We start from the raw sequence: 20,167 nt of genomic DNA, 5'->3' as shown, positions 1-20,167 counted from the left end.
TGTAGTAGAACAGAAATATGGTTTGTGGAAAAGAAGATTTCCTATACTCTGTTTAGGAATGAGACTAAAATTAGAAAATATCATGGCTGTGATTATTGCCACAGGAGTGCTTCATAATATTACCATTGATATGGATGACAATTTTCCTGAGAATGGGCCTGAAGATGATGCAAATGATGAATTAGAACCCATACAAAATAATGAAAATATGTCAGAAAACATAAGAACTTTGCTAATAAATGAACACTTTGGTAGATTGTAAATATATTTATTAATAAAAACAATACGTAATAAATTTTTTTATTTATTAATTTTCTCCCAATTGTTTTTGTTTTAATTTTGTGTCTAAATCTTTTAATTTTACATTTTTTTTATATAGATTTTTTTCCCTTTCTTCCTTCCTCTGCTGCTTTATCATTCTTCTCTTCCCTTTCCATCCTTTTTCTTCTTTATCTTCTTCTGCTTTAAATGTTCTCAGGAAAAGTCTATATTTTCTCTTGTAATATTGTTCTTTTGCAGAAAAAACTGGATTTGTAATTTTTGACAGTAATTTTTTGTTTCTGGGTGTTTGTAAACTGTTTGGAACATATGTACTCCAATTTGTTTTTTCCTCTGTTTTGGGCTTCTTACTTACTTTGTCAGGTATTTTTTCTTCCTACAACAAAATATATTATTTCATCATAAAATGAAATGTTTTCTTTTGGTGTTTAATGTATACAAATGATGTGTGGGTGGGAAAGAAGGGTGGAAGAAAGACTAAAGTAGTCGAAACCAGCCCTTGAAGAACATTGATTAAAACGGAGTACAAAAGCAGAGTATTTGTAAGTTCTTTTAAAGATGGTATTTCAATTTTGAATAGCTTAGCTTGGATGGAGAAGAACTTGCAAAAAGTGGCAGTTTTGTATATTTAGGATTTTTATTACAGAGGTAGGTAGGTAGGTAGATTCGTGAGAGGTCACCTTATAAGATTGGACAATGAGAGAACACCTAGTGGAACACTTAGTGGACCTATGGGGAGAAGTCAGCACGGGAAAACTGGAGGAGAGGGAGAGTATGAAATGAATTAAGGTGAGTGAAGTGCTGTGTCGCAAAGGTACAAAAAAAAACTAAAAGGTAAGTTCTAGGATAGTGAGACACAATGATGTATGGTACTGAATGTTGGGCAGTAGAAAAGAGAAATAAACAGAAATTACATGCTGCTAAAATGAGATTGCGTGATTGAATGTGTTCAGTAACTAGAAAGTTAGGAATGATATAAGAGAAACTTTGGGTGTGGCTCATATTCAAAACAAAATTAGAGGACATGTCCCTCTGAAGTATAGGGCGGCTCGTGATAGTACAAGATGGTGAGGCACACTACACTTAAGGAAAATTATTATTATTATGGTTAGCTTCTCTTTGCTCCAGTCATACCCGGCTAAGGAGGCATTGCTCGCGCCAGCAAACAATGACTTGGCGTGAGAAGGACTTCTGACGATACGCGCGCGGATCAACAAAAGTCATCCTCACCTCAAAGCTCTCCTAAGCCCTCCTCCACCCTCCCTTATGTGCACTGAAGGTGCAACATAAGGGCTGACTGCTTTTTGAAAAAGTCCGCGATTGAGCTGTATTTATGAGCATCATGTGTAATAGGGTGCTCATAAATGTAACTTAAATGATACCCAAGGTGTCGTTAAGCGACTTACTCCGGTTTATCATGAAATCTCGTATCGTGAGATAAAAGCGAACGAAAAACGAGGGAGCTCTAATCCTCGAGCCTGCACCTTGGTTAGCGGCCAAGTTGTAGCCTCAAGGATCTAGGTGGCCTCTCCCGTGGCCTTTTTTTATTTTTATAATTTTTTTGTGAATTTTTTATTATTTTATATTTTTTTTGAATCTTTATATTTTTTATTAATTTTTTTGGGATTTTTATATTTTTTTGGGGGTTAGTAGGTATTTTTTATCTGGGAGATTTGTTAGTAAGTGTTATAAATGGCGACTGCTAATCTAGTGCCATCTTCTTCACGCTCTCACATATCCCTTCAGTTGAAGCTTCGGTCTAGCATATCTCCATTGATCGTTCTCGTCGTAAGATGTTAGTCGGAAGGTCGATTTTGTGACATCATAACGTGAGGCCGTTTACGTTAAATAAACTTAAACAAAGGGTTAAATTTTGTTTTTTGGTTTTTTATTTCACGATTTTTAAAAATTATAATTATTTTAGAAAAACTTCAAAAAATATAAATTCTAAAAGGAAAACTGAGTTCTAAAATTTAAAGTTTTTTATAAATTAAAGGAATTCTGCGAGACTTCTGTTCTGCAAAATGATCTATTACATCGTCTATAAAAACATTCTCATCCTGTGATTTTATAAATGATTTTTCAATTGAGATTTTTGCCATATTACTCAATCGTGTCTGTCCAGTTGTATTTCTGATGTAATTTTTAATCCTTTTTAGCGCGGAGAAACTTCTTTCTGCAGAAGCACTTGTCACTGGCAAAACAACACAAATGCATAATAATTTAAAAACTTCTGGCATACAAAGTTTTAAATCATAATCGTGAAAAAAAGTTAACATTTCATAAGGGCTTGCGCAATTTTCTATTATATCATTCCCGTATATAGCGGATAACTCACTTTTTAGTTGATTTATATCAAAAATATTATACTGCGTTGTCAAGTTTTTTAATAGATCATGAGGAAATTCTTTAGCAAAAATGGGAAATTTTGATATATTCAACAGATCAAAGAAATGTAATTTTTCAACGTCGCAAAACCTAACCTCTATTTGGGTTGCTATAATGTCAAGAATTTCAAAAAAAATTTGCCTTAATTGTTGAGTTTTATCAGTCATTTCAACTCCCTTACGACGACGTTTCGAGTGTAACGCAGCGGTATCCAGTTTTTCATAAATTGTATCAAAATAAGTACTGTTACTCCTAAATTCACGTATTTTACTTAGGGTATTTTGAAGTAAATTTCTGGCCTTAACAATGTCTGTATTTCTATTTTGTAGAATGGAAAAAACAGTATCAGTTTGATGAAAAATCAACGAAAATATTTCTAAAAAAAATATGTTCTGAGGATCTTCTAAAAAAGCTTTTAAACCTACTGCTTCTCTTATTGTTTTGTCATCAAAATCGCGACTATTAATAATAAAATCAAAGGTCTCAAGTAATTTATCCTTATTATTATTAACTGTGAGAACTGCGCGTGAAGTAAAATTCCAGCGAGTTGCTACATTAGAAGGTATACGATTTCCTCCAATGTGTTCTAACACTTGGGTACGCTTTGTAGATTTAGAAAAATATGAAGAAAAACCGGATAAGGTTGAGAAAGAAACTTTAACTTGTTGAATTGAACTGCATGCGTTACTTAAAACTAAATTAAATACATGTGCATAGCAATGAATGAACATGGCTTGAGGCGCTATAGATTTAATTTTTGCCTGTAGACCATTCACTTCTCCCGACATTACAGAAGCTCCATCGTATGTCTGAGCCACTAATTTACTATGCAAGTTGAACTTTCGAAATTTGGTAGATAAAAATTCAAATAAATTTTGAGCAGAACGCCCGGAACTTACATCGTAAAATCCCATGAATCGTTCGACTGGTTTATCGTTTATTACGTATCGAAAAATAACGGATAGTTGTGAATGGCAGCTTATATCAGTAGTCTCATCCACCTGCCAGGAAAAGAATAATGATTTTGAAATTTCTTCCTCAATTTTTTTATTTATAACAAAAGCAATTGAATCGATTAATTCATTTTGTATGGTTTTAGATGTCCCAGAAAAAACTGATCTAGAGTCATTATCATGTTCTAAAAATGTTTTTAAATTAGTGTCAAATTTACTAACAAGAACAACTACCTCTTTGAAATTCCCGCGATTTAAAGATTCATTAGATTCATCATGCCCCCTAAACGGTAACTCTTGCATACAGAGGTGTAACGTAATATCTATAAGGCTTTTTAAAATTTGCCGATTTTCTTTAACCCTAGCATTGAAATTTTCAATATCTATTGTACGCGAATTGTCTAGTGCTGTGGCGATATTTTGCTTTTGTTTTCTCATAAGAGTAAGCTTGCAATTCGATGTAATATGTTGAGAACTTTTATTGTGTAACAATAGACTCCGAGACAAATTTTTCAAATCAGTATAACCACTTTTGAACCAAACTTTGTCGCTAGTATTAGCTCTGGCAAATAAAATGCATGGCCAACAAAACAATTTATTTAATGTTATACTACCCGTAAGCCAGTCAAACTTTTCGTACCATGCATTTTGAAATCCCCGATTTGGTTTTCCGACGCCACCGATAGAAACAAGATGTTTACTTAAATCTGGAATAGGTCGTTTTACGACTTTAACTATATATAATTTATCTTCATATGAATGACTTGAAAAATTCTGCTGATTGACTAAAAAATTTACGAGATCACAAGTATTACGAATATTTACATTTACCTGGGAAAGTTGTGACGAAGTGCTCGGTGCTAAATCCATTTTTCACTAAAACCGAAAATCCTGCAGACAAAAACAAACCCACCAAAATTATTAAAAAAACTTAATTAGAATTGCACTGCACTTATTATATAACATGTAATCTTACTGTTTTTTTAATGAAAAACAACACGAGATACGTCAAACGTGATCCTGCCGCACAAAGAGGTCAACAGGAAGTAATTTAACTACTACTTACTCTTACTACAACAATTTTGCAGAAATGTTCCAAAATGTACCAATGTTGCCAATCTGGTAAATGCATAGAAAAAAAATATTTTTTGTTAAATCGGAAAACAATAGAACAATATGTATAGTACCATCTACTAAAGGAAAATACTCTACTACAACATAACAATGTTGTTACAATTTTCAAATAAAAATCTATGTTTTATTTAAAATGTACTTTTATACCCCGAGGGAAAAAATGTAGCGAATTGGGTACCTTTGTACCCAAACGGCAACGCTGCTAATTAAAAGAACTACACCAAACCAGAGCGGCATGCCTCTCTTGTTCGGTGAAATCGTGGGCAGAAAATAAATAAATCATGTTGAATTTCGCTAGATAATGTGATGTCTAATATGTCAGACAGAGCAATGCCGTGAGGCTTGCCTCGGCGGCTATAATTTTTAAAGAGAGAATGAGATGCACAGATGATATATTAGAAGCTGGCGCGGAAAATGGAGCCGTTGTTTATTTAATATTTTGTGGTTTAAGCTTGTCCCTTGTCCGGCCCGTAGATTATGAAGAAATATACAAAGATAAGACATCAGGGGTGTACATATTTTAATTTTTTATCATAATGAAAATAAAGTTATTTAGAAAATTCCAAAAAGTTAAATTGTAGTTAAAGAACGTAAATAGTCGATTGATACTGGTGAGGCACTGCCTCACCTGCCTCATAGGACCAGCCGCCCCTGCTTCTAATCTGTTTGTCAGTGTTCGAGTAAAGAGCTTGTATAGGTGGTTAAGCAAACTAATTGGCCTATAGTTTTTGAGATCTGATTTATCCCCTTTTTTGTGGAGGAGGATTGTAACCAAATTCTTCCATGTACTTGGAATGTTTTCACTATGCAGACATAGATTAAAAAGTGATTGGATTCGGGATATCAAAAGTGGACCTCCTAGTTTAATTATCTCAATGACTACACCATCTTCCAGCGGAGCTCTATTATTTTTCATATTTTTGAGGGCATGTTGAATTGCCTCTCGTGATATATCTGGTATATCCTCCGATCCTACATTATGTACCTTTTGTATTGGTTGTTCGATGAGCTCTGGAATAACTTGACTTTTATATAATGTTTTATAGAAACTTTCTACTATATGTAATATGCTTGGTCTATCTGAGATAATATTTCAGTTTTTGGCTTTAAGTTGGAAGATTTCTTTTTTCCATTTTCCATTTTTCTCCTCAATGCTTTCATGCTTTTGTTGTCTTCTATAGTTTTTATAATTTTCTTGTTGTTGTATTTTCTAATATTCCGTCTGATGGCTTTAGAGTAAAATAGCTAGGACAGTTCGAGCACAAAAACGACGATTTGGCGGAGGCGCCCCATGTTATTCTTATGGAGCCTAACCACCAAAATCTAAGGTCCATTCTGGGCATTTTTGACGCTTTTCGAAGTGGAGGCGCGACCACTAGTCGGATCGTGACGTATGAGGTGTCAAACGAACGGGAAGGGGACGGGGAACACGTAGAGGGAAAAAACAAAGATGGCGGCATAGTCAAAACGGCACTATAACGTATCTCCGGATCTATTGGTCCGATTGCAACGTATGAGGTGTCAAACGAACGGGAAGAAAACGGCTAATACGTAGAGAGAAAAAACAAAGATGGCGGTATAGTCAAAATGGCACTATAACGTATCTCAGGGTCTATTGGTCCGATTGCAACGTAAAATTCGTCAAATGAAAGGGGAGGGGGTAACGAATACATTGAGATGAAAAACAAGCAACAAAATCAACGCCAAAATGGCACTATAACGTATCTCGGGGTCTATTGGTCCGATTGCAACGTATGAAGCGTTAAACGAAAGGTGAGAGAATAATGTATACATCAAGATGAAAACATGAAACAAAATCAATGCCAAAACGGCACTATAACGTATCTCAGGGTCTATTGGTCCGATTGCAACGTATAAAGCGTCAAATGAAATAGGAGGGGGTAACGAATACATTGAGATGAAAAAACAAGCAACAAAATCAATTTCAAAATGGCACTATAACGTATCTTAAGGTCTATTAACCTGATTACTACGTATGAGGTATCAAATGAATATAACGTACAGCAGCGGCTTTCGCTGGAAATAAAATGAATAGGAACGTTTACCATTCTTACACTATGACCAAACCAACATTCATCCACTCTATAATCTCCACAGTAACACATGAAAAGTAACGAGCTGCATACTATATTTTATACATACTACATAAAAATGTTAGCAAGGACAGTCAAGCAATAAGTAATGCATAAATGTAATAAGTAATGGGTAATGTAATAAGTAATAAACTGCTGTTAGTATCTAAGCAAAGGAATGATAGTAAGTTAACGAATATAGAGCCATGTATAAAAATGATTAAAAGCATGCCATGAAAGGAACGTAGTCAATTCGGTTCAAACAAACATTTGTTGAAAAACAAAAATTTATTCTTAACGGCAGTCACCAACGTGAAGGTACGACTACACGACCGCCGGGAGAGGTAATGTTAGTATGGGACAAACAGTTAGTATGAATGAAGTCATTTACATAATATGATAATTTATTTAATAATTATACTTAACTTATTAAGATCAGCACATAATTTAACATGGTTTAGAAGACATCTTTTATTGATGGACATCTTTTATGTTAAGACATCGACACTTTGGTGTAAATTCATTAGTTACTATGTTGTATAGCGTTCAAATGAATTATTGGGGGCTAATAACTCTAGGTTATCTTTAAAAATAGGAAATTCTCCGACTCCTGTTTTGGGACAGGCTATCGAAGAATTGACTTAAATCTAAATCGAGGAAGACCAATAAGTTATCGATTGTCTTAGGAGGCTGCACGAACACATAGCTCTGGAGTTAACCAGAACGGTTCATTAATTTGCCAGTGGTCCATGATATCTTTTTAGTGGTCATATCTAAACATTTTTTTTTTAAATGTGCTAATCTTAAGTATCGTGATTTAGAAATAATATTTAGAAAATTAAGATATATTATAATTATCATATAATATAAACAACGAAAAGCGAAATGAAATGGTGAAATAATGACTAATAAATTCTGAATCAGATATATTTTAAGTTGTAATAAATAAACCACGTTATAAAAACGACAATATACAATTTGCATCCATCTTAAAGTCAATCATCAAGGATAAATGTTAAAATATGACTATTGATATATTAGATATATTACTTTGCGTTAATCAACATCCATCTTAGAATCAATTAAATAATGCCCCCACGGAAGTGTATCATATGACTCCGGAAGGTGATGTCTTTTATCATCATTGGCGCTTAGCGCAATCTTGCTTTGTGTTATGGTATAAACATGGTGCTTATCTGAGCGTATTAGATTCTGTGAAGCATACACCTTTTTTAAGTTATCCAAACACTCTACATAGTCCTCAAACGTAATTTTCGTGTTCACCACAGATGTCTTTACCCCCTTCGCCTTCTTTGTTAACCTAAAATTTTTAATAATTACTTCAATTTCTTCATCCTCATATTCTTCATCGTTCAACTTTTTACGTTTTTCTTTTAGCTCATCTTCAGTGGCAGCTACTTTTGTTGTATACAATTTAGATCGGAGCCCTATGTAGTCAGTCATAATGCGACCTTTATTCTCATCTTTTATCATGCCCAACACCTTCTTGTTAACCTGAGGGATACCATAAATATTGTCTTTACGATAGTCTGAGGTATCAAAATATTTGTAGCAATCTTCTTTCATAGCCTCATATGGGTCTTGTTCACGTATTTCCACGATTACACTATCGGTATCAGTATAGCAAGTTGTAAAGTTTTCTCCGAACCTGCCAGCTAAGTATCCATACTGAAAATCATAGATTGTTGTTTTAGCCAAGTCTAAAATACTCATTCCGATATAGATTGGTTTATCTAACCATATTTCAGCTCTACGCATCTCAACAGCTACCAAGTTTTCACTAAAAATCGTTGCATTCTTAAACAATGGGCTACTTATTCTAGCTTCAGCTCCGTAACGACCCTCCCACAAAGTAAGCAACTTTATATCAACGCGCTTGCGCACTGATTCCATAGTCTTCCCGAACACTGCATTATTCATAAGCTTAAAAAGATCCTTTTCAAACTCATTGTTCGCTGCCTTCCGGAGATTTGTATTAAGATCGATGTATGACTTTAACCATGGAGCCTGTTTGAATTTCAATACTCTATGTATCTTTTTCAGGATCAATCCATTTGCAAGCGCCTGTTTTAGTGCTCTATAATGTATTACATATCTTTCTTTATCCTGTAGGGTAGCCATTAATTTAGTCTGCTCTCGCGGACGTGTAGGAGGAAGCATAGTCTTAGAATTTAAAGACTCAGGACAAAACGGGATATCTTTATGACGATCATGAAGATGTTGAGGGTACGCCAGATCAACCTCGAGAATGTACCCTTCAGAAGCATCGTCAGCAATGGAAAGGACATCAATATTGGCATCGACCCACTCGAAACCGCCATATGGAAGATATTGAGACATGGCCCAACCATACTGATTATTAACATCAAAATACATAAGGAACGTTTTTGGTTTAGATGGGTCATAGTTGTTGATGTATGGATTGTTAGCTTTCACACGTCTTTTAGAGCAAACTTGACTAAGACCACCACGAATACCACGTTCAACAAACAAATGCATGTCAGGATCGGTTAAAAGCTCCAGTTCTTGACCTGTATATTTAAGCATTGCATCCCACGTAAAACCAGGTAAAGTATAATAGTGAGCAGGGTCAAGATTATAAGTTCGAAGAGAGCTGGATCGGAATCGCTCAAAGATATCTGCAAGAAGAAGAATGTCAGTTTTCATATATAAATCGACATAATCCCCGAGAGTTGTACAATTGAATGACGACCAGACTTCTTGAGCGCGACGATAATGTCGACGAGGACATGGCTTATCTTCAAGTTTATTGTAAAAAGACTCAATAGGAGGCAAAGAAGTCTCACAGAATTTTTTAAATGAATCTATATAATCATATGGCATGATACCTTTTTTAGTTAGAAGATGGAAATTCTCCTCAGGAAGCGAAGTATATTGGGACTTGAGATTAGGAAACTCGGGGAGGTACGAAGCTAATTTATCAAGAGAATAAGACATAAATCGATAACTATCAATAAAACGGAATTTAATTCGAGCATCATCAATATGTTTTGTAAAAGAAATGTATTTTTCCTTAGTAATAGGAAGAAGATCTACGGGACCTTTGATGTGTGTAGCAATATCGTTAATAATAAAATGTGCGTCATATCCGGAGAGATTATGAAATATTATTGGAATTGTATGAACATCTTTGTAATTAATGTTACACCCTTCGTGAGCTGCACCTCTATAATTATTGTCAGGAATAAAGTGATCATGGTCTCGCACTTTCTTATCATTGGGGGAAAAGCGCTACTCACAGATATGGCAATGAGTGGCTGCATGGAAATCGCTCTCTTGCTGAGTTGTCATATTTATATCATATGGGCACATAAACACCGTAGAAACATCCTCAGCAAGCTGATTAAGTTTATCTGCGAACCATTTCATGCAATCCTTTCCTCGATATGAGTCATAAAACGACAAAGTGTCATCATACGAGCATTTAAAGAAATAACCAACTGCTACAGGAATATGCTCTTGAGGTTTTTTAGGATCTCCTGTACGTTTCAAAGCACTCTCGAGATCCGCGTACACGGCGAAGGGGGCTTTAATCTTATTACGAAAATTCTTAAATTTCAACATTTTATGACTTTCGTCGGGCATTTTAATGGCTGTTTCATTAATTCTTATACAATCTACCATATGAGCTTCAACCTGTTTTGACGATGAAAACGGTTGTAGGCATCTATCACATATAAGATCTGATCGACCGCTGCAGCATGCCTTATGAATATTTAACTTTTCTTGTGATCGAAAGTAATGGAGGCAGGCATCGCAGAAATATTTGGCTCCATCACGTTTGCTAAGCTGCTTGGAGAGGAGGCGGGACAGGCTTTTTATCCAAACGTAATGGTATCTAATAGGACCTTCGGTATCATCATATTTATCTTGAATTAAAAGCAAATTCACATGTTTATCCTTCTTGTTTTTAGTTAGAAATGTAGGGAGGGTCGTAAAATCTCCTTTATCTTTTTTCAAAACGTATACATTAATTGAAATGTCATTCTGTTTTTCAAAATTAGGAATCTGCCTCATCGTCATTGGCCACTGTATTCCCTTCAACTTCAACACTTGCGAGTAGTGCGGATATTTAGACACTCTTTGAGGATTTTTATCAATAGGATTCAACGCTGATATGACAGACCACGCAAAGCATGCCTCATCATCATTTTTGACGTTAACGCAGGCTTCCTTTCTCTTTATTTGAGGAGGAAGTTCAATATAAGAGGAACCAAGTTGTGGTGTGTATTTGTTAATGTTTACCCCCAGGTTAACAACAGCCTTTAGTGCCCAGCCACTATCTCTCTCTTGGAATTCCTCTAGCTTTTTGCTGAGGGGTTCAGACACATGGTTTTCAAACCATTCGTCAAGATTTGTGTCTTTGTATATTGGAGAGTTTGATGTGGTAAAATATTTAGTGTCTTTTAGGATTTTCTCTCCGCTAGCTATCTCGAATTCTCCCCCAAAAGCAGTATTAACTTTAACTACCTCATCCTTCTTTAGCGCGTTTTGAATCCTACGTTTGAATAGCGCCTTGCAATCTACTAGGAAACTGCTGGGGTCTTTGTGTTTGAGGTTTGAGATGACTCCAGTTCGAATTCTTGAGTTGAACGCTGATAAGGAATCATCCCATTGTACTCTATGCTTAGCAGTCTCCTTCATAGGTGTAAGTCCAGCCCCCTTCTTTTGTTCGGCCTTCAGATGGTTTCTCAACGTTTTCACATGCCTCATCTGAGCTTCTAAATGCTGCTTCTCACCCATCGTCTTGGCATATCTCATCGAATCGCGTATCTTTTTACACGCTTTCCTACACTCAGTCAGCCCTTTCTTAACATTATCTTCCTGATAATCATTTCTAATCAACCCCAAGATGGACGCAATTAGCTGAATAAGTTTAGCTATCATGTTTAAACAAAACAAGCAAATATTCAAAAATAGATTAAGAAATAAAATTTTTTCCAAAAAAACGTTATATCAAAAAAGTCAAAATATTCAAAGAAATCAAAATTTTCAAAATTTATTACTCACCAGAGCACAGATTTAAACTCACCAAAGCACACGTCTGTACGCTAGGAATATCTGAAACAGAATGAAGAAAATACCATAATGCATGTCGCCCAGCCTGCTGAATTGTGATTGGTCAAATGGCAACAGTAATTGCAGCCAATCATAATTCAGAAGTCTGTTGCTCATTTTCTGAATTATCGTTGGTCGAAATGCATCCGAGCTGCAGCCAATGATAATTCTGAAAATTGGGCATTGGTCGCCGTGCCTGGTCAATCGTAAAAAGGTCCAAAACGACCGTTACGATTGACCTACTTTTTTCTGCATAAAAGAAGTGCACGACGGCCAGGAAATCAGACCGGGTCAGGATATGTCCGCTGGTCCAGCCTTCTAGGCAAGTAAGATCCTCTGGTTGATTCAGTTCCTAGAGAGTTCTTGTTTTTCTTTCAGCTCACCTCTAAAACCCGGAACCTAACGTTCCACATCTTTAACTACGGTTTGTCTACAAACCACGGCGGCCATTTTTGAAGGATTTATCTATGCTTTTTGACTTAGTCAAATTTGCTAATAAATTCCTTTAAGAGCGTCGCCATTTTTCGCCGAATTAATCTGTGTTTTTCGACTTAGTCAAAATTCTGATTATTTCGGCATTCTTACAAGTCATGTAAGAAAATATTCTCTTACAGATTTGCTAAGTCCCTACTTAACGGGACTTAGTCACCGAACGTGCATATATCCTTTTACAAAGTTTTTGAGATTAAATAAAGACTACCTTTTGTGTTTTATTTTTCTCTTTCAGGGATATATATATATATTGCTATATATTTACTTGTGAAAATAAACGATTTAAACTGTGTTTTATTTCCCCTTTTATTTCAGGTACACTGCAAACGTAAGTACTTGTACTTTGACTCTGATATATGTATTTTGCTACTTGTATATTTAAACTCTAAATATAACTTTGATATATCTGTATATATATACTTGTATGCTATTTCTTTTATTTGTTTCTTTCCCCAGGTACACTATTAAAATTACTTGTATTTTCTTTGACTTTGATATATGTAATTGCTACTTATATATTTGAATATAACTCTTTGATATATCTATATATATAACTTGTATACCATTTCTTTATTTGTTTCTCTTTCCAGGTACACTATTAAAACACTTATACTTTTTCCTATCTTTGAATTTACATTTTATTTTTTTTTTATGCTACACTGTTAAAAATTTCAATTCTTATTTTGTTATTTTATGACCATAATATTTGTCGTTTATTTCATTTTCGAATTGATATATATTATTTATATTATTTATGCCTATTTGCCACTATTTGTTTATTTCCTACAGGTCCGATTGACTTATAAAATTCTGTTGAAAAATAATTTGAATTTTTGCCTGTAGTTATTTTTACAGTGTACTTCTTCCCCTTTTTATTGCTGATTATTCCGATTGGCATAACGACCGACATCCCAGTCCTTATCCCAAGTCCCTAGCTCAACTCCTTCCCACTCAAAATATTTTGACAGGTGACATTCTCCCTAGTTATTAATTTCAAATTTGTTTATATTTGATTTATTGTTAATAAACAACGTTCATTACTTTTCAGATTCTTAGTTTAGAACTAATTGGTATAATTATTCTCCCGATTTCCGGATCTGGAGATAATTATACGTCTCTTTCAGGTTCTTAATATAAGTTATATATTATATCATTTTCTTTTTGTTCTATATATACTGTGTACTTGTTTAATAAACTTTATTATTACTGTTTTATTCTTTTAAAAAGGCATTAATCCCTAGCTAGGTCACAATGGCCTCCGACAGAGAGCCTTACTCTCTGAGGTCACTCCACCAAGCGACGGATAGAGCGGATAACTTGCCTTCTCCCTCTCTAGAAAGAGATGGGAGTTACTCTAGTTACCGACATGGCGCCCAACTCAATGATCGAACATCACCACACCCTGAGACAACAGAGTGCTCACCGCCTGCGACGCCAGGCCCTTCCACAACGGAGACGACAGCTCAACTTCCGCCACAGCCTACGACGTCAGGCAATGCAGACCTAACCCAGATCCTGGCAGCCCTGACGCAAGTAGTGACGGCGCTAACCCTAGCGCAAACGAAGACGGAGCAGCCACCGGCGCAGCCACCAGCGCAGCCGACGCCCGTACCAAGATGGAAGCCAGCCTTGCAGCGATTCTGTGGACTGGAACAAGAGAGCCCGGAGGATTTCGTCGCCTTAGCCACGGAACACCTTCAAGATATGGGCATCGAGGAACGGTACTGGACAGCATATATCCTGGAGAAAGGACTGGACGGAGAAGCAGCGATATGGGCCAAGACCAACGCCACTCCACAACTGAACCACCATCTGTTCTTCGGAAGACTGGTTCACCATTTCAACCACTCCTCCAGGTTCAGCAAGATGCTAGCCAGGCTGTACGGCCAGAAACAGAAGACAGAGTCCTCAGCTGACTTCATCACATCCAAGATGATCCTCTTCGACAGAGTCGCACCACATACTCTGGACGAGGACCGTTGCGAGATAATTATTAACCAGCTACGCCCAGAGATCCGCAAACATTTGCGAGCTAGACCTCCAAGGACCGAGGACGAGCTCCGTCGTATCGTAGACGAGCTGGAAATGGATGACCGAGCCAGCACGACGCCCCTCTCAACCAGCCAAAGACAAGAGAGGCCAGCGCCCAGGCCAGACCGTCCGCAGCAGCCCCTGCAGGACCGTCCATCCCAAAACCAGCCACGGCACGACCAGAGACCACCTCGGAAGTCCGAGACAATCCAGGATTGGCGGCGTAGAGGCGATAAAAGCGGCAATCAGGCCGCAAACAGACGGGAAGCTAGCCCAGCTCCCCCACTCTTGAACTGCATGGAAATAGAGGACACCACTCCACCACCAGACCAGCTGAACCACCTGGAGATGGAAGCTACCTCTCCACCACCGTCTCAGCTGAGCCAACCCGAGACAACTGTTGCTCCCACACCTGAGACCTCCAAAAAGACGGAAGCTCCACCCTCACCACTCCCGCAGATTTCAGCCGAAATTGAGTCCACCCAAATCAAGGCCCTGATAGACTCCGGGGCCACCACAAATTTTATTAACATGGACTTAGTAAAAGAGATGGTGACAGACGAGCCCGCCGAGGTCCAACTAGCCCTTCAAGGACAATCCCTCAAGCGCTCGAAGCCTATCGACGTCGACGTCGTGCTCGACAACAAACTGACGAGCAAGGTCCGATGCTACCCCGTACAGAAGCTGAACCACGATATGATTCTTGGCATGCCATGGTTGGAATCACAAGACGCTCTCATGGACTTCAGCACGAGACGCCTTCACGTAGGGATTACCAGCCGCCAAATCCTATCCTGGGGGACGCCTAGCAACGACCAACCACTCAGCCACGAGTGCAACTTAATGGACTACAGGAACGTCCACAACGACGAGGTCCACCAGCCCGCCGACGAAGCTTCCCAGACGGCCGTCGAGCTAACCGACCCCGGACCCGACGAGCCAAGGCAACCAGCCCTCAAGTCTACGGAAACGACAAAAGTCAATACTGCTCACCACGGCACATCACCCACCAGAAACGCTGGGAAGTCCGCAGCACCACAAGCCAAGGACCCGCAGCCACACCGTCACAGAAGACCTCGGGTGAAACAGTGCACCAAAAGACAATAATGGAACGGATTATAAACAATCATTTATTAGTTTCTTTTATAATGTTCTTTTGTTTTGCACTTTTTGTTATTTTTATTGTATATACCAAATGTCTTTGTGTATCAATAAAGTAGCAATCACCAGAAGGATCTTCGAAGCGGGGGGGATGTCGCCCAGCCTGCTGAATTGTGATTGGTCAAATGGCAACAGTAATTGCAGCCAATCATAATTCAGAAGTCTGTTGCTCATTTTCTGAATTATCGTTGGTCGAAATGCATCCGAGCTGCAGCCAATGATAATTCTGAAAATTGGGCATTGGTCGCCGTGCCTGGTCAATCGTAAAAAGGTCCAAAACGACCGTTACGATTGACCTACTTTTTTCTGCATAAAAGAAGTGCACGACGGCCAGGAAATCAGACCGGGTCAGGATATGTCCGCTGGTCCAGCCTTCTAGGCAAGTAAGATCCTCTGGTTGATTCAGTTCCTAGAGAGTTCTTGTTTTTCTTTCAGCTCACCTCTAAAACCCGGAACCTAACGTTCCACATCTTTAACTACGGTTTGTCTACAAACCACGGCGGCCATTTTTGAAGGATTTATCTATGCTTTTTGACTTAGTCAAATTTGCTAATAAATTCCTTTAAGAGCGTCGCCATTTTTCGCCGAATTAATCTGTGTTTTTCGACTTAGTCAAAATTCTGATTATTTCGGCATTCTTACAAGTCATGTAAGAAAATATTCTCTTACAGATTTGCTAAGTCCCTACTTAACGGGACTTAGTCACCGAACGTGCATATATCCTTTTACAAAGTTTTTGAGATTAAATAAAGACTACCTTTTGTGTTTTATTTTTCTCTTTCAGGGATATATATATATATATTGCTATATATTTACTTGTGAAAATAAACGATTTAAACTGTGTTTTATTTCCCCTTTTATTTCAGGTACACTGCAAACGTAAGTACTTGTACTTTGACTCTGATATATGTATTTTGCTACTTGTATATTTAAACTCTAAATATAACTTTGATATATCTGTATATATATACTTGTATGCTATTTCTTTTATTTGTTTCTTTCCCCAGGTACACTATTAAAATTACTTGTATTTTCTTTGACTTTGATATATGTAATTGCTACTTATATATTTGAATATAACTCTTTGATATATCTATATATATAACTTGTATACCATTTCTTTATTTGTTTCTCTTTCCAGGTACACTATTAAAACACTTATACTTTTTCCTATCTTTGAATTTACATTTTATTTTTTTTTTATGCTACACTGTTAAAAATTTCAATTCTTATTTTGTTATTTTATGACCATAATATTTGTCGTTTATTTCATTTTCGAATTGATATATATTATTTATATTATTTATGCCTATTTGCCACTATTTGTTTATTTCCTACAGGTCCGATTGACTTATAAAATTCTGTTGAAAAATAATTTGAATTTTTGCCTGTAGTTATTTTTACAGTGTACTTCTTCCCCTTTTTATTGCTGATTATTCCGATTGGCATAACGACCGACATCCCAGTCCTTATCCCAAGTCCCTAGCTCAACTCCTTCCCACTCAAAATATTTTGACAGGTGACATTCTCCCTAGTTATTAATTTCAAATTTGTTTATATTTGATTTATTGTTAATAAACAACGTTCATTACTTTTCAGATTCTTAGTTTAGAACTAATTGGTATAATTATTCTCCCGATTTCCGGATCTGGAGATAATTATACGTCTCTTTCAGGTTCTTAATATAAGTTATATATTATATCATTTTCTTTTTGTTCTATATATACTGTGTACTTGTTTAATAAACTTTATTATTACTGTTTTATTCTTTTAAAAAGGCATTAATCCCTAGCTAGGTCACAATGGCCTCCGACAGAGAGCCTTACTCTCTGAGGTCACTCCACCAAGCGACGGATAGAGCGGATAACTTGCCTTCTCCCTCTCTAGAAAGAGATGGGAGTTACTCTAGTTACCGACATGCAGGGTATAAGGTAAACTTTAGTCGGACGGAAAACTGAATGGTATTATAAAAGGCTCCTCAAATGCACAATGCCAATACAAGTACAATAAATACCTACACAATAGGCATAATATACAGGCTTTCCATTTTAAGTTTGTTTAAAAGAGAAGGGCATAGCATAACATATTAATCAGGTAGTTGTCAACAATAGCCGTAGATATCGTCACCAAAGAAAATTTAGATATGATTATCTGAAAATCATGATTACCTCACGTGTTCTGCACTAAGAATCTCGATAACTTTGAATAATACCATCAAGTTCCCACTCCCCGGATAACAGTCAAAAATCTTGACTACCCCACCACTTTTAGCACAAACATACTTGATAACTGCTATAATACCATCAAGTTCTCACGTTTTATCAGTAAATCATGGCCCGATTCTAAAGAAAATGTCAGTATCAGTATGCTAGAAGACCAGTACAGTGTGAAAATTTATGTTAAAACACAAAAGACGCTCAATACTGAGTGTTTACAGAGGATAATATAGAAAAAATAACAAAAACAGAGCTCGTCGGAAATAAGCAGAATCACAATAAAAAAGTATTCATAACTAAAATAGTTATGATTGTTAGAAACGTATATAGTATAAATGTCACCTAAATTACTGGCTAATAGTATAAAATATAAAATTAGATTCAACAGACTTATTCTTACGTGATAAGCCCTAATACTATCTCTAAACTATATAAATTTAAACAAAAGACGCAAGAATAGTAGAAAAATATTTCTATTCGCAACTAAACACATATTTTTAAAGGAAATCTGAACACACAACTACTAAAACAGCAATAATTGTAACTAAAAAAGATCTAATTAAAAAATAATAAAGGCCAGATTCTAAAGAATTTTAAAAATGACAGTATCAGTATGCTAGTAGACCAGTACAGAGGATAATATAGAAAAAAAAAATAACAAAAACAGAGCTCGTCGGAAATAACCAGAATCATAATAAAAAAAGTATTCAAAACTAAAATAGTTATGATTATAAGAAACGTATAAAGTATAAATGTCACCTAAATTACTGGATAACCGTGGTAAGCCCTATTACTAACTCTAAGCTTTATAAATTTAAACAAAAGAAGCAAGAATAGTAGAAAAATAATTCTATTCTCAACTAAACGCATGCTTTTAAAGGAAATCCGAACACACAACTACTAAAAATTCAATAATTATAATTAAAAAAAGATCTAATTAATAAATAAAAAACAATAAAACAAATAATATTCTCTAAAATAAATATAAACTCACCAAGGTTTAATAAAAACTCACACACTGAATACACAAAAATTTAAACGTTGTTTATCCATCCGCAGTAAAACTAAAACTGATTTTAAAATATATTTTACTAGCGTGTGCAGGCTCGATTAACCTTGTATCTATTTATAAAATTGCATATGTTTCCTGCGACAGGGAAACGCCACCGTGAGAAATGATTAAAGGATGCAGATGCATCCGGTGACGTCAGAGTTCTCGTTACCATATTTTATGATATAGTTAGATTTCCAAGTTTTATTATATACGAGGTTAGTCACAAATTACTCATAAAATATAATTGCAAAAATTTAGAAGTTAAAGCATGAGATTGATCAAAAATTATTCTCTTTGCTAGTCATTCGTCTTCTTATCTTTCCAAGTTTAATTATCTACGAGGGTAGTCACAAATTACTCATTAAATATAATTGATAAAGTTCACGTCACGTATCACACGTCACGTTATGTGGGACACGTGTTCACGTCACGTTTCACGTGCGTCACGTCTTCACGTCACGTTACGTGCGCCACGGGTTCACGTCCGTAAATGACAAGCTGAGACTTAAAAGTCCATTTACAGGAAAACATAACCAATTTTATAGCTTTAGCAATCTCCACAGGAAAATGGACCAGCTATTTGTTAAATGAATATGTAGAATTATAATTGTAATTTGGTGAAAATCAACATTTGTAATTATTATAAGTAGAAAATAAAAACTCTAAAAAAATATACATTGTTTGCATCTATACCATTGTCTATGATTATTTAACCATGACATAGGTCTTTTGGTACACATTTGCCTTAGCTATCAGTGTTCTCATTGTCAGCCTGAACATCATCTGAGACTATCAGAGTACTATCCGAACACCATCAGAGGCTATCTGACCACTATCTGAACACTATCAGATACTATCTGACAACTATCAGAACACCATCAGAGACGTTAGGTTAGCTCGAATGTCAGATCAAACATCACGTTTTATATCGTTAGGTCTACGTCAGATCACGTTAGGTTAGGTTAGGAGTTCGTTAGGTCACGTTTTACGACCCTTGGATCGATTTTGACGTTGAGATGTCATACAATCACGTATGTCATTGTGGTAACGTCCACTGATAGACATGAGCCTGTTACGTTCGCCGCTAGACATAGGCCTCCAGCAAAAATAAACTAATTCCACATCTTCGCAGTTATTGAAACGATTTCATGCATCACGTTTTACGTCACATGCGTCACGTTTCACGTCAAATTTCACGCTTTCGGCGACATTTTTGTCACATGTCACGTTTTGCAATAATACACTAGGTTAGACCAGAACGCGACG

At 36.3% G+C, this 20,167-nt stretch overlaps 1 long non-coding RNA gene across 1 annotated transcript; it reads right to left on the bottom strand.

Moving 5' to 3' along the window:
- Window positions 1–219: 219 nt before the first annotated feature.
- On the bottom strand, window positions 220–18,927 carry LOC140442688 (uncharacterized). The gene is made up of 3 exons (XR_011951111.1): window positions 18,842–18,927; window positions 11,900–11,950; window positions 220–655 (listed from the first exon to the last, which is right to left on the bottom strand). It is a non-coding gene; the product is annotated as an uncharacterized lncRNA (long non-coding RNA).
- Window positions 18,928–20,167: the final 1,240 nt, after the last annotated feature.

Source organism: Diabrotica undecimpunctata, chromosome 6, assembly GCF_040954645.1.
Source record: "Diabrotica undecimpunctata isolate CICGRU chromosome 6, icDiaUnde3, whole genome shotgun sequence".
In the NCBI taxonomy this organism is placed as follows: domain Eukaryota; kingdom Metazoa; phylum Arthropoda; class Insecta; order Coleoptera; family Chrysomelidae; genus Diabrotica; species Diabrotica undecimpunctata.
Note: the sequence above shows the minus strand (reverse complement) of the source record. Positions and strands in the feature narration are given on the sequence as shown.